The sequence below is a fragment of the Urocitellus parryii genome, chromosome 9 (assembly GCF_045843805.1).
Source record: "Urocitellus parryii isolate mUroPar1 chromosome 9, mUroPar1.hap1, whole genome shotgun sequence".
Classification (NCBI taxonomy): domain Eukaryota; kingdom Metazoa; phylum Chordata; class Mammalia; order Rodentia; family Sciuridae; genus Urocitellus; species Urocitellus parryii.
Window position 1 is genome coordinate 128,604,972 of NC_135539.1, and position 14,496 is coordinate 128,619,467.

General features: G+C 34.9%; 1 pseudogene; it reads left to right on the top strand.

The window, feature by feature from the left end:
* Nucleotides 1–4,465: 4,465 nt before the first annotated feature.
* On the top strand, nt 4,466–9,167 carry LOC144257027 (primary cilium assembly protein FAM149B1-like; annotated as a pseudogene).
* The last annotated feature ends 5,329 nt before the right edge of the window (nt 9,168–14,496 follow it).

Here is a 14,496-nt window from a genome sequence, read left to right on the forward strand (position 1 = left end):
TTCCATTTTTGTCTATTTTATATATTTCAATTAAATTTTATAATTTCTTCAGGACCATTTGGAACAATTACTTCTAAGTCTGTTTATGGCAAAACAAGGCTAAAGGCATTCAGACTTCTAGAGGGACCTTAAAAAGCCCCTGAATTTGTCATTGTTAATGAAGTTAATTCAAAGGAATAATCACAGAGAAGTAGTATTGGCTATCCATGGGGAGGAAAGAGAATAGCAGACCTGGAACAGTAGGCCCCTATTCAAACTTAGGCAGCTGGAGTTCCAAATTGGCCAGATTGGTGAGAAATTAAAAGATTGGTATCTTCTATGCCACTAAAAAATTTTACTTAAAAAGTGAATTAAAAGCCTAGGAATAAGTCCAAATATAAATAGTCAATGTGAGTATTGTTATGGTTTAGATTTGAGGTGTCCCCAAAACCTCATGTATGAACTATGCAAGAAAGTATAAAGGGTGAATGACTGGGCTATGAGAACTTTAACCCAATCAGTGAATTAATTCACTAATAGGGATTAACAGGATGGTAACTGTAGCTAGGTAGGGTGTGAGCAAAGGAAGTGGGTCACTGGGGACATACCTTAGGGGTACATATTTTGTAGTAGGTGAGTGGAAACTGTCTGCTTCTCAGAGTGATGTCTTGAGCCTCTTTCCTCTACCACACCCTCCCCACATGATATTCTGCCTTGTGGTGGAAGACCTTAGACAGCACAAAAGAATTTCCCAAGCTTTCCCTGCTCAAGATGTTAACTTTGGAGCAGAAATAATGCAAGGTGCTAAGGCTATCCTCAGGGAACATCCTAGAATACAATAGTAGCACTCCACTCAGACTGAAAATGCTGAAAGAATGTGGGAATACATCAAGTAAGACTCTGTATGTAGAAATTTGGTTACCCCAAAGATTAGAGTTAAAATAGTTCAATGAAAGTCATAATAGTCTTCAAGAGATCAGGTTCTCTGTTATCTACCACATTGGCTATCTGAATCTATTGTGGAATTCTCATTTACAAACAAGATAGTTCTGACCAATAGGTCAATCATGGCTTCATGCCTAGCAAACTACAATTCAAACAGTGCAAATCCAAGGAAAGGCACAGAGCTTCTAAGACCCATGTTTCAAGAGACCCAGTAATTTGATAAATGCTCTAAAGATGCAGATGTTTAGTCTGCTGAACTAAACAAGGTCTTGCCTTCTCACAGCATCTAGCAATTTTTCTCTGTAGCCCATCAAAATCATAGTTAAGTCTATGTCTGCAATTAAAAAAAAATTAATGTCTGTTTTTACTACTGTAAATTTCACTGTTGTCAGAACTAGATCCATTCTGTTCATGATTTTATCCCTTCTACTTAGTGTCCTTCTTCATGGTTGGTAGTTGTTTAATGCATATAAAGGAATAATGCCAGTGGGATTAAGTTTTTTTATAGTATGTTTTTAAATGGGTTAGAATTAACTTTGAAAAGAGAAAGACCTAGTTCTCCACAACTGGGAGAGGTTATTTAGCAAAAATAGAATTGACTTTACTAATATAGAGATAATATTAACCTGCTTATTATGACAGTCATCCACCAATTTTATATCGATTGTACCAATTTTCTGACCCTATACATTGATCTATTTCAATATACTTTCAGGTTTACCACATTGGATTGACCCATTTTACAGTTTTATTCCTAGGCATTTTATCTAAAAATCCTCTTTCTTCAATAAGATAGCTACATTCATATTTATCCTATTTTCAAAGAACTTGAAGAGATATTGCAATCAATATGGACATAATTTACTCTGTTCACTAGAGTTCACAATGTTTGCATGTCTTTTCATAAACTGTAGCTTGACTGCTGTCTAATCATTAGAATCCTTTGGTGATCCCAAAAAATATCCCATATGGCCAAACATGGTGGCCCATGACTGTAATCCCAGTGGCTCAGAAGGCTGAGGCAGGAGAATTGCAAGTTCAAAGCCAGCCTCAGCAATTTAGCAAGGTCATAAGTAATCTAGCAAGACCTTGTCTCAAAAGAAAAAAGAAAAAAAGGGCTAGGGATGTGGTTCAGTGGTTAAACGCCCTTAGGTTCTATTCCTGATATATATATGAGAGAGAGAGAGTTGATCAAAGGGAAAGGATCCTGTTATATTTTATATATATATATATATATATATATATATATATATATATCCATATCCATAATCACATATGCAATCAAGGAATGTCAAAAGTGAAATAAATTGTTTTTCTGGATCATTATCTTTGGTTTTGAATACTTTTGCAGAGAAAAATTTAATTACTTAGGAAAAGTCTCAGTTTTTAAAAAATCTTGATGAAGAATATTAAATATTACTTAGAAAAGGCCAGAGAGACTAGGCCTATAATCCCAGCTTCTCAGAAGGCTGAGGCAGGAGGATAGCAAATCCAAGGTCAGCCTCAGAAACTTAGTGAGGTCCTGCTTCAGAAAATAAAAAGGGCCTGCAGTGCAGCTCAGTGGTAGAACACCCCTGGGTTCCATCGTCAGTGGGGGTGGGGGGATTGGAGGGCGGGGATGACACCCAGACTGATGTAATCTCATACAGTAAGTACATAAAGCAACTGGTTAAATTTCAGTGTATAAAACTCTTTTTTTACTTCCAAAGATAGATTAGACAAGCCTGGTGCCTAAGTAAGATGGCATTAGCAACACACAAATACACTAATAAAAAACAGATGGACCATCAATGACAAAATGATTTATGAATTTCTGAAGCAGTTTAATTAATAGGAACATGAATTGTTATAGTCCACAGAAATATTCAGTGTTAAGGTCAGCAAAGAAATAATACCATGATCTAGTTTCTGGTCCATGTTAATACATATATTGTTCAATTTTTATTTTATTTCAAAAATGAGCACTTAGCTAAGAGTATTTACCCTTCATTTGTGTATTTTTTATATTTCTTTTAAATATAAACCTATTTCTTTTAAATCTATTTCTGAAGAAGTTGATGTTAAGAAGTTTATATTAATAACAGAGAAGGAAAAAAAGCATTTTAAAATTTTGGTAGAATTAAGTTAGTGAAATAATTTCCTTGGTATCACTTGAATTTTATTGGGAGGCATTGTGTTTGGCCACAGTAACAGACATTTTTATTGCCATGGCATTTAGGCCTCTCCATAAACCATAGAGCAAAGGGCTCACTCACATTATTTATTACATTGTCTTCTAGAACATCATTACTTAGTTCTCATCCTTTTATCAGTACTTATCTGACCATGAAGGAAGCTGGATGTAATTTAAGTCAAACATTAAGAAAATCTAAAAATTATAGCCACAAAGGCCAAAATTGAATAAGCAAGGAATAATATTTAAAGTAGTTACTTTAGGGATTATGAGATCAGCAGTTTGTGTAGGTCTGGTTAATAGACATACACCTATTTTAAAGCCTGAATATTAACTTTAGCATATTATAGTTCTGAAATATTAGCTGGCAATAATTAATGAGGCAATAAGTTGTATTTTTATAGGCTACAGGATATTTACCATTTTTTCTCTTCACTCTCATATTTAAGGAGTTAATTAGGTCTGTCAGTAATACAAATATCCTTGGAAAAATCTATTTTAATAATTTTTTTAACAATTATCCATAAAGGTAAATGTAGTCTTAGTCACTAAAGTCCAGCATAATTGGCTGGCTTGGGTTTTTTATCTGCTGTCTAGCATAAGTTTCTGTGTGGTCAATTTGTTGCTCAGCTATTTGGCTACCTCAGCCACGGGAGCTGGTGATAACTGACTGATGACAAACCTCAAGTCAATGTCCAGTAGCTTAGTTTCTTTTTGGAATGTACACAACTGTTACAGGGTTTGAGTGGGGCATGCCTGTCAATCTATATTAGCAAGATAATATCCATAAGCCAATCATCTTCTGCCTAGTGTAACCATACTGTGAGGAAACTTCATATGTTCGTTGCTGTTAGTTGCAACTGAAGGCTTTTCTAACATTTTTTCTTTTTTTTATTAAATTTATTGTCAAAGGATAACCCTGATGAGAAAAGAAAGGAAAAGCATAGAAAAAAATGAGAACCAAGAAAGAGAAAAGCATCCAGACATGGCCCATTCCTGTAGCTGCATTTGTCTCCTGCTGTGGTGAGCAGACAGTCACTGTTGACTAGTCTCTGTCACTAGGGTTCTGATCTGAGCTGGATGTGGGGAGCAAAGCAGCCATGGGGCAGGAGACCTCTCTCCGAAGGGGAGAAGAATTAGGCCTTTGCACCAGTGGGGGGGTGAGGTTCTTTGCCTCACCTCTGTTGGCCCCCAATTTTCTCCTGATGGCCCCTCTGCGACTGTGCCTGTCTTAGGTTGTCCCTCCCTTGAGGAATCTTACCCGTCACTGGCTAACCAGCCATTCTCCGGGGCCAAACAGGGTGATGTGGACTGTGCATGGCATCGTCCCTAAGAGGGCTCTCTGTCTCCTAGATAGATAATGCCCCCATGGCCTCCACACCAGTATTTACCCTAGGATCAGCCAACTCAGGTTTCTTCTCCATGGAGGGCTCAGCTCTCAGCACTGGGCTGGTAGGAATTCGTTCAGGAAGGAAGGAGACAGGCCATAGAAAGACAAACTGTAATATAGTGATAAAGCTGAGAGAGACAGATGAAGAGAGATCCCTCATACAGAACTGGTCCTTAATTGGTGTTACTCACATCTGGTCCATAGCTGCTATCCATATGGATGCACAACAATCCATTATTTTAACACTGTCTTTTTCTCAAAAGATACTTCCAGACAGTCTGCTTACCATAGAATCAATATATAGGTATAACTGACCATTACAGTCAGGACAATTAATTTAGTTTCATGGGTGGACTTTCCAGTCCACACTGCAAGACACATTAAAGGTGGACCTGGAAAATGGGTCCATACAAGTCTTTTTATAATTTTTATTTACCTGACAAGCTCGTGAAGCTGCATGGCTATAAGCTCTGTAGCTGGAAATTGACCTTCCTGCGCCAGGTTTCTCTGTCATTATCATGATGACTGGTTTAAACTCTCCAAACTCTCCTTTGATATCTGATTTAATTTACAGAATCATGTTCAGTAACATTAAGACTCTCAATATTACAATTTAAAAAAAAAAACTTTTAAAGTATTTTGTAAAATCTAGTGTCTCTCTGGGATCCTGTATTCCCCCTTTTCCTTATTTAATAAAATTGAGTAAGGGCTTGGCATAAGTCATAGTATTATTAGTTTAAATTATAGATAATAGTATAAGTATTTAAATGACTAAGAATAGATTTACCTTTTATTGATTATTAATTTTTTATATAGACTAGTCGATCCATCCTAACAATTTAGAAAGAATTTTTAATCTTTTTGAGAGAAGGTCTCAAAATCTCTATATTTTAGAATATTATCCTTTAAATAGGTATCTCTTAATTGCCTTTAAAAAATATGATGAAGGTTATTTTTTGTATAGGGAGCAGTATATAAATCTTACTGTATTTTTTATGGACAATAGATCTAGTTAGAGAACTTATATAATATCAATGAATTTTTTTTAAGTTTGTAACCTTTATTGTTTAAAATTAACATATAACTTTAATTTGGAGAACATTAGTCTTAATAAAATGGTTTTTTAAAATTTTATAATTAACAAACAAAATATGTAAAAATTAGTATCTCAGTGTCTTAGAATTAATCAATTTTAGTCTCTAAGGACAATTGTTAAAATCGGGATTTAAGTTAGTAGTTCAATATACTTAATGTTTAATCAACAATGTGAATTTATTTACCAAAATTAATCTTTATCTTACACAGTAAGAATTATTAGGCAATAAGGATCTTTCTTTAAAGAAATAAACTTGCATTTTAATAGGTGTTTATCATGTCAAAATATGGACAAAATTTTAGCTCAATTAGTATAGTTAAATTAGGAAAATAACCTGAAATATCCTTAAATTAATTATAGCCAGTTTAGTATATATAAATCTCTTTTTTAATTGTTTTAACTTTTTATATCATCTGTTTAGATAACAATATAAAAATCTTTTTTACTTAGGAAAATGAATATAAAGACCTTGTTTTACCCAAAGATTATTATTTTTTTCTTTTTAGGATCCATGTGTGGTTTTTTTTTTTTTTTTTTTTTTTTTTTTTGTTGTTGTTTTTGTTGAAGCATCTTTTTCTTTTAGAAAATTTTTTTTTGGTTATACTTTGGAACAATTTCTGAAAACCTTAGAATTTATAAACAAATTATTATACTTTGATAAGAAATATCAATGAAAATATAGTTAAAATCCTTAGATATTTTGTAGACATAATTATAATTATTTATCATCTTATGAGTTTGAACAGTAACTTTGAGAATTAGAAACTACTTGAAGATTGTATTTTTACTTAAAAGTAAATTTATAGTAAACACATTTATCTCAAATATCTGTAACTGAAAAGGCAGAGTATCTGATAAATGTAAATATAAAACATAAATTATGGGTTTTCTGTTGAAGAAAAACAATTGGGCAAATATATATTAACTAATCAATTAGGCATGTGCTAATTATTCTATAGATTAACAAATATAGGTTATCTAAATATCTAAAAAATATATATTAAGAATAAGAACATAAATTATAATTGTATTAACTTTATATGTAACCACGTGGTCTTAAAATATTTGGATCTATTTTAATTTATTTTTAACTAGGAGTGCACTCTTCTATGTGACGTCACTTGATGTAACGGAAATAAAATCCTTGTGCATACATATTTACTTCTTATAGTCAGAAATGAGAATAAGGATTTTTTGGTCATCACAGGAACATTGTCGGCTTTGTTCCTGTGGCAAGCAAATGCATCCTCATAACCTCCAAAATTAAAAGTAAAATATAAAGAAGTATGTTTGATATCTCTCATCAATAGAACATTATTTAGTAACACAACTATAGAGAAAAGTCAGGTTATTTAACTTAGAACTAACTTAAATTTAGGACTGTAACATAGAAACCTGTGGAATTAAATTTTGTCTGAAAAAGATATCTTTCGTTAGCATTTACAGGTAGGCATTTTTAAAAATACAGGCTCTGAGCAGCTCCGGTAGGAATCTGAAACACAGTAGTACAGGTTAGTGGCTGGAAGGCCGGACTAGACGTCCTGTCTGAGTGACTGTGGAAGAACCAATCGGAAGCCCGCAAAAGTGTGGGACCAGAAAGAGTGGACCAGGAAGCCGCTCTTCCGGCCAGGCACCCCATGGTTACCATGGTGATGGAAACAACATGGAGTCCGATGCCCATTTTCGGGGCAAAAGTTCCCCAAGTTTTCCTAGCCAATTGCATTTTGTTTGATTTTGTCTGCATTTCCCCCCACCTGGCCAAGATCTTACTGCGGTAGCAGCTTGTTCTGTCTCTGCGACCTGCGGTTGCAGCTCATGTACATCCTGTACTTTTTTCTGTGTCACGTGGGTGCTCCAAAGGTTTTTTACCAGCGAATGCTAGCATTACCATCAGATCTTAAGTTAGTCTGTGTTTGGCATTTAGGTCAAGTAATTCAAGGGTTAAAAGCACTGCCAGCCACAGGGGCTAGGACCCCATAGTGAGCCGCTTCCCCATAGTGAGCAGTAAGCAGCAGAGGCTAAAGTCTCTTGTCCCCAATGGCTGAGTTACAGCCAATCTGATTCATAGGACAATCATGCAGTAAAAATACAATCACTTTTGATTCCCAAAGTGAGTCTGACTTCACTCAAGAATCACCTTTAACATCAGGCAATGCTGGGAATTCAGGATCTGCTTTTCCAAGTTATAGTGGCACAGGGATCTCTACAGAAGGCAGCTCAGACTTCTCCTGGGGATACGGTGAACTTGATAAAAATGCCACTGAAAAAGTCCAGGCCATGTTCACAGCCATTGATGAGCTCTTATATGAGCAAAAGTCAAGTGTGCATACCAAGAGTCTACAAGAAGAGTGCCAACAGTGGACATCTAGCTTTCCTCACCTCAGGATTCTGGGTAAACAGATAATTACTCCAAGTGAAGGTTATGGATTATATCCTAGATCCCCACCTGCTATTTCAGCTTCACATGAAGCAGCCTTGTCTCAAGAAAGAGATTCAGCAATATCCCCTGGTTTGTGTGCTGTGGAAAGAGAAGACAACTGTATAATCTGCTCAGAAGGAATAGTTGAGGAATACCTGGCTTTTGACCATACAGATATGGAAGAGGGATTTCATGAAAATAAATCAGAAGCAGCTACAAAGGAACAGAAATTAGGGTACCCTCCCATTGCTCCATTTTACTGCATGAAAGAGGACATTCTTGCTTATGTGTTTCGCAAAGTGTGGAGCAAAACTGTGAGCTGTTTGGAGCAATTGACACGTAGTTACTGGGAGGGATTTCCTTCTGATGGTGAGAGTAATGTTGCAGTCACCAGACAGACTCAGAAAGTCTCTCTGTGCTGAGTGAACCACATACTTTGGTGTTACCTCCAGTGCCACAGTCCAAGGTGCTGTCACCTCGAATCTGATGAGTCTCTGTCAAGCAAGTGGTCATCAGCCAAATGCGAATGGTTTCTTGATTCATGGGATGCCTCTACAGCCAAGAAATCTCTACCTAATTGATAAGCTCCTAGATCTTGATAACAAGCTACTTATGAGGCCTGGGTCCAGTACCATCTTTTCAACCCGAAATTGGCCAAACCGAGCCTTAGAGCTTAGAACATCATGTCTGTCATATAAAGTGCAGTCTGCCAGGAGACGTAATCCCCCACCATGTACCCTTCATCCAATCAGCACAGCCACTCATGCACTGGAACACCAAGACCTGTGGAAGAAATCCTCAGAGGGTCACAAGTCCCTTTGGCAATACCCCTGAGTCGAAATAATCTGCTGCCACCTATTGGCACAAGTGAAGTGGAACACCTGAGCCCTGTGGGGCCACAAAGGCAAATGAAACCCCATGGTGATTCCAGTGGAGCCCAAAGTGCAGTGGTGGATGAGCCTAACCAGCAGCAGCCTCAAGATAGGCCCAATACAGCTCGGTCATTTATGCCAGAAACACAGTATCAGCCTTCACATGCACTTGAGTACCTCATCAAGCCTGACCCAGTAGGGGATCTGCAGGTCCTCATTTGCATGCCTCTATAAAAATCTCAAAGCAGAGGTGGCCAATCTCTAAAACCAGGCAGGGACCAGAAGGCAAATGAGAAGAACCTATCAGGCTGCAGCAAACATGTGGGAAGACTTCAAGAATCAGTGTTCGACCATCAAATGATGGAGAGCGTGTATACAAGATCAACTAGAATCCATCCATTAAGTGGTACTTGAATGCATTCTAGAAAACACCATACTTGGAAAAGAGATAAAGCTCACAGCTCTGGGCTCAAAGGACTCATAGTCTGCATAGCCAAATCTATTAATACATTTGTCTTTTATGGTAATTTTCTATCCTTTTAAAGAAATAGTATTCCAAGATAAGGGAGGTGTGAGTTAAAGAGGTAGTAAGTGACTGCTATTTCAATTTTACTACTGAAAAGTTTTGATCCCTTTGTTGATATCCTAAACATTAATTTCTATTTTCTCCTACTTTTCATAGATAGCTTTTTATTCCATTGGAAAATGTGTGAGGTGATTGATTTTATAGTCAGTTATACTGTTTCCTTTATCTCTCTATTTGGATACTTTAGATCATATGACCTATCTAAAATAGGCGTTAATATTTGTTAGTGTTCTGTTTTTCAAAATGACCTCTTAAATTCTCAAAAATTTTCAGATTATTTTGATAGTGATATGTTGATTTTTCAATAAAACTACTTTTTTTAGACTTGTAATAAGGCTATGAATTTACCTGATATTTGGTCAACACATTGAACTAAAGCTAAACCTTCCATTTTTGTCTATTTTATATATTTCAATTAAATTTTATAATTTCTTCAGGACCATTTGGAACAATTACTTCTAAGTCTGTTTATGGCAAAACAAGGCTAAAGGCATTCAGACTTCTAGAGGGACCTTAAAAAGCCCCTGAATTTGTCATTGTTAATGAAGTTAATTCAAAGGAATAATCACAGAGAAGTAGTATTGGCTATCCATGGGGAGGAAAGAGAATAGCAGACCTGGAACAGTAGGCCCCTATTCAAACTTAGGCAGCTGGAGTTCCAAATTGGCCAGATTGGTGAGAAATTAAAAGATTGGTATCTTCTATGCCACTAAAAAATTTTACTTAAAAAGTGAATTAAAAGCCTAGGAATAAGTCCAAATATAAATAGTCAATGTGAGTATTGTTATGGTTTAGATTTGAGGTGTCCCCAAAACCTCATGTATGAACTATGCAAGAAAGTATAAAGGGTGAATGACTGGGCTATGAGAACTTTAACCCAATCAGTGAATTAATTCACTAATAGGGATTAACAGGATGGTAACTGTAGCTAGGTAGGGTGTGAGCAAAGGAAGTGGGTCACTGGGGACATAACTTAGGGGTACATATTTTGTAGTAGGTGAGTGGAAACTGTCTGCTTCTCAGAGTGATGTCTTGAGCCTCTTTCCTCTACCACACCCTCCCCACATGATATTCTGCCTTGTGGTGGAAGACCTTAGACAGCACAAAAGAATTTCCCAAGCTTTCCCTGCTCAAGATGTTAACTTTGGAGCAGAAATAATGCAAGGTGCTAAGGCTATCTATCCTCAGGGAACATCCTAGAATACAATAGTAGCACTCTACTCAGACTAAAAATGCTGAAAGAATGTGGGAATACATCAAGTAAGACTCTGTATGTAGAAATTTGGTTACCCCAAAGATTAGAGTTAAAATAGTTCAATGAAAGTCATAATAGTCTTCAAGAGATCAGGTTCTCTGTTATCTACCACATTGGCTATCTGAATCTATTGTGGAATTCTCATTTACAAACAAGATAGTTCTGACCAATAGGTCAATCATGGCTTCATGCCTAGCAAACTACAATTCAAACAGTGCAAATCCAAGGAAAGGCACAGAGCTTCTAAGACCCATGTTTCAAGAGACCCAGTAATTTGATAAATGCTCTAGAGATGCAGATGTTTAGTCTGCTGAACTAAACAAGGTCTTGCCTTCTCACAGCATCTAGCAATTTTTCTCTGTAGCCCATCAAAATCATAGTTAAGTCTATGTCTGCAATTAAAAAAAAATTAATGTCTGTTTTTACTACTGTAAATTTCACTGTTGTCAGAACTAGATCCATTCTGTTCATGATTTTATCCCTTCTACTTAGTGTCCTTCTTCATGGTTGGTAGTTGTTTAATGCATATAAAAGAATAATGCCAGTGGGATTAAGTTTTTTTATAGTATGTTTTTAAATGGGTTAGAATTAACTTTGAAAAGAGAAAGACCTAGTTCTCCACAACTGGGAGAGGTTATTTAGCAAAAATAGAATTGACTTTACTAATATAGAGATAATATTAACCTGCTTATTATGACAGTCATCCACCAATTTTATATCGATTGTACCAATTTTCTGACCCTATACATTGATCTATTTCAATATACTTTCAGGTTTACCACATTGGATTGACCCATTTTACAGTTTTATTCCTAGGCATTTTATCTAAAAATCCTCTTTCTTCAATAAGATAGCTACATTCATATTTATCCTATTTTCAAAGAACTTGAAGAGATATTGCAATCAATATGGACATAATTTACTCTGTTCACTAGAGTTCACAATGTTTGCATGTCTTTTCATAAACTGTAGCTTGATTGCTGTCTAATCATTAGAATCCTTTGGTGATCCCAAAAAATATCCCATATGGCCAAACATGGTGGCCCATGACTGTAATCCCAGTGGCTCAGAAGGCTGAGGCAGGAGAATTGCAAGTTCAAAGCCAGCCTCAGCAATTTAGCAAGGTCATAAGTAATCTAGCAAGACCTTGTCTCAAAAGAAAAAAGAAAAAAAGGGCTGGGGATGTGGCTCAGTGGTTAAACGCCCTTGGGTTCTATTCCTGATATATATATGAGAGAGAGAGAGTTGATCAAAGGGAAAGGATCCCGATATATAATATATATATATATATATATATATATATATATATATATATATATCCATATCCATAATCACATATGCAATCAAGGAATGTCAAAAGTGAAATAAATTGTTTTTCTGGATCATTATCTTTGGTTTTGAATACTTTTGCAGAGAAAAATTTAATTACTTAGGAAAAGTCTCAGTTTTTAAAAAATCTTGATGAAGAATATTAAATATTACTTAGAAAAGGCCAGAGAGACTAGGCCTATAATCCCAGCTTCTCAGAAGGCTGAGGCAGGAGGATAGCAAATCCAAGGTCAGCCTCAGAAACTTAGTGAGGTCCTGCTTCAGAAAATAAAAAGGGCCTGCAGTACAGCTCAGTGGTAGAACACCCCTGGGTTCCATCCTCCATGGGGGTGGGGGGATTGGAGGGCGGGGATGACACCCAGACTGATGTAATCTCATACAGTAAGTACATAAAGCAACTGGTTAAATTTCAGTGTATAAAACTCTTTTTTTACTTCCAAAGATAGATTAGACAAGCCTGGTGCCTAAGTAAGATGGCATTAGCAACACACAAATACACTAATAAAAAACAGATGGACCATCAATGACAAAATGATTTATGAATTTCTGAAGCAGTTTAATTAATAGGAACATGAATTGTTATAGTCCACAGAAATATTCAGTGTTAAGGTCAGCAAAGAAATAATACCATGATCTAGTTTCTGGTCCATGTTAATACATATATTGTTCAATTTTTATTTTATTTCAAAAATGAGCACTTAGCTAAGAGTATTTACCCTTCATTTGTGTATTTTTTATATTTCTTTTAAATATAAACCTATTTCTTTTAAATCTATTTCTGAAGAAGTTGATGTTAAGAAGTTTATATTAATAACAGAGAAGGAAAAAAAGCATTTTAAAATTTTGGTAGAATTAAGTTAGTGAAATAATTTCCTTGGTATCACTTGAAGTATGTTTTGCATTCATTCTCAACAACCAGTTGAAGCTGCAGGTGACTACTTATTGGAAAGTGTTATGTTACAATCCTTAAGTAGAAAATTATATTATCATACTCTAAACTCCCCAGTCCAAGTCTTATTACATGTAGATGTATTTTCAGAGTTAAAAGTGCAAGATTCACAGATATTACTAATACATATCTAAATAGAGAAAGTGGGTATGTGAGAGTAGGTAAATAGACTCAAACTTTTAAAATAAATTCTAAGTAACTTGAAAACCCACATTTCAATTTTATTTATGAGTTGATCAAAGGGAAAGGATCCTGTTTTTATATAAAATATGAATGTCAAATTTTGGTAACTACTGAAAAAGAGTAATCATCATTATATTTTTCTCTGCATTTTTTGAATTACATTGTATATATTTAAAGGTTTTTTGGCACCAATGTCTACCTCAGTTGCTAATTTTTACTGCTTTATTCACAAAAATTGATTTTAGTATAACTGACAGTGTTAAATAAACACAATTATCTAGATTATTTTTAGAAAAATAAATGGTAAGTCATTTTTACAGATATTGCATATGTGTGGGTAATTTCATTATACAACTAAATAGTAAAAAGAAAAAAAAATTATTCATTTTAATGGCACTCAAAAATAGCATATTTATTGACCTGAACTTGCAAACATAAATACTCCATGATAAATGGCTACTCTGCAAAACAATATATAATTTATTTTGGGAGATAAAATTTGTCCCATATGCCAATGGAAAACCCCTTCCCTTAATTTTATTGCACACAGTAATATATTTTGCAATCTATAATAAGTAAAATAGCACAGACTCTAAAAGCTATTCAAATATTTTCCCTATTTTACAACTACCTCTTAAGTTGTTAATTCACTTGTCCAAATCCTTTTATGGTTTTAATCCTAGGGGACTTACTTGCATTATTTTTAAATGCTGCCTATAAAACATGAGAGATATACTTAAAATTACTGAAGTTGAAACCATTGACCTGACTTTCAAAAATGAGAATAGTATTAATTAAATAAATGGCCTACTCTTTTAAAACTACAGGTGAGAATCATCCATTAACAGTAATTGGAATTGTGAAAGTTTATTCACATGAAGTGCAATGTGTTCTAAACTTTAAAATTATTAAGCAATGGTGAAAGAGGAGAAGGGTTTGTATTAACTGTCTGAAGGTGTTTAAAAACCTGACACTTATTTATCTTTAACTGCACAAGAATACTCCAAATCTCTGTTATTTTATAAATCATACAAATATCAAAACAAAAAAACAATATATTTTAATACTACAATGAGTCTACATATCACAGAATGTCTTTCATATGAAATCAGCTAGATTACCTCTACTCAAATGTCAATCATAGGATATCAATGAAAACTAAATATCATATTCAAAATCAATTGAATACCTTGAGCCATTGCTAATGTGGTGACTTTGGCTATCTTATTTTCAAGCAAATGCTGAATATGCTATCTACAAATAATGAAGGATGTTCTTGAAAGTCTTAAAAGAGAAATAGTACAAGGACATCATCATAAC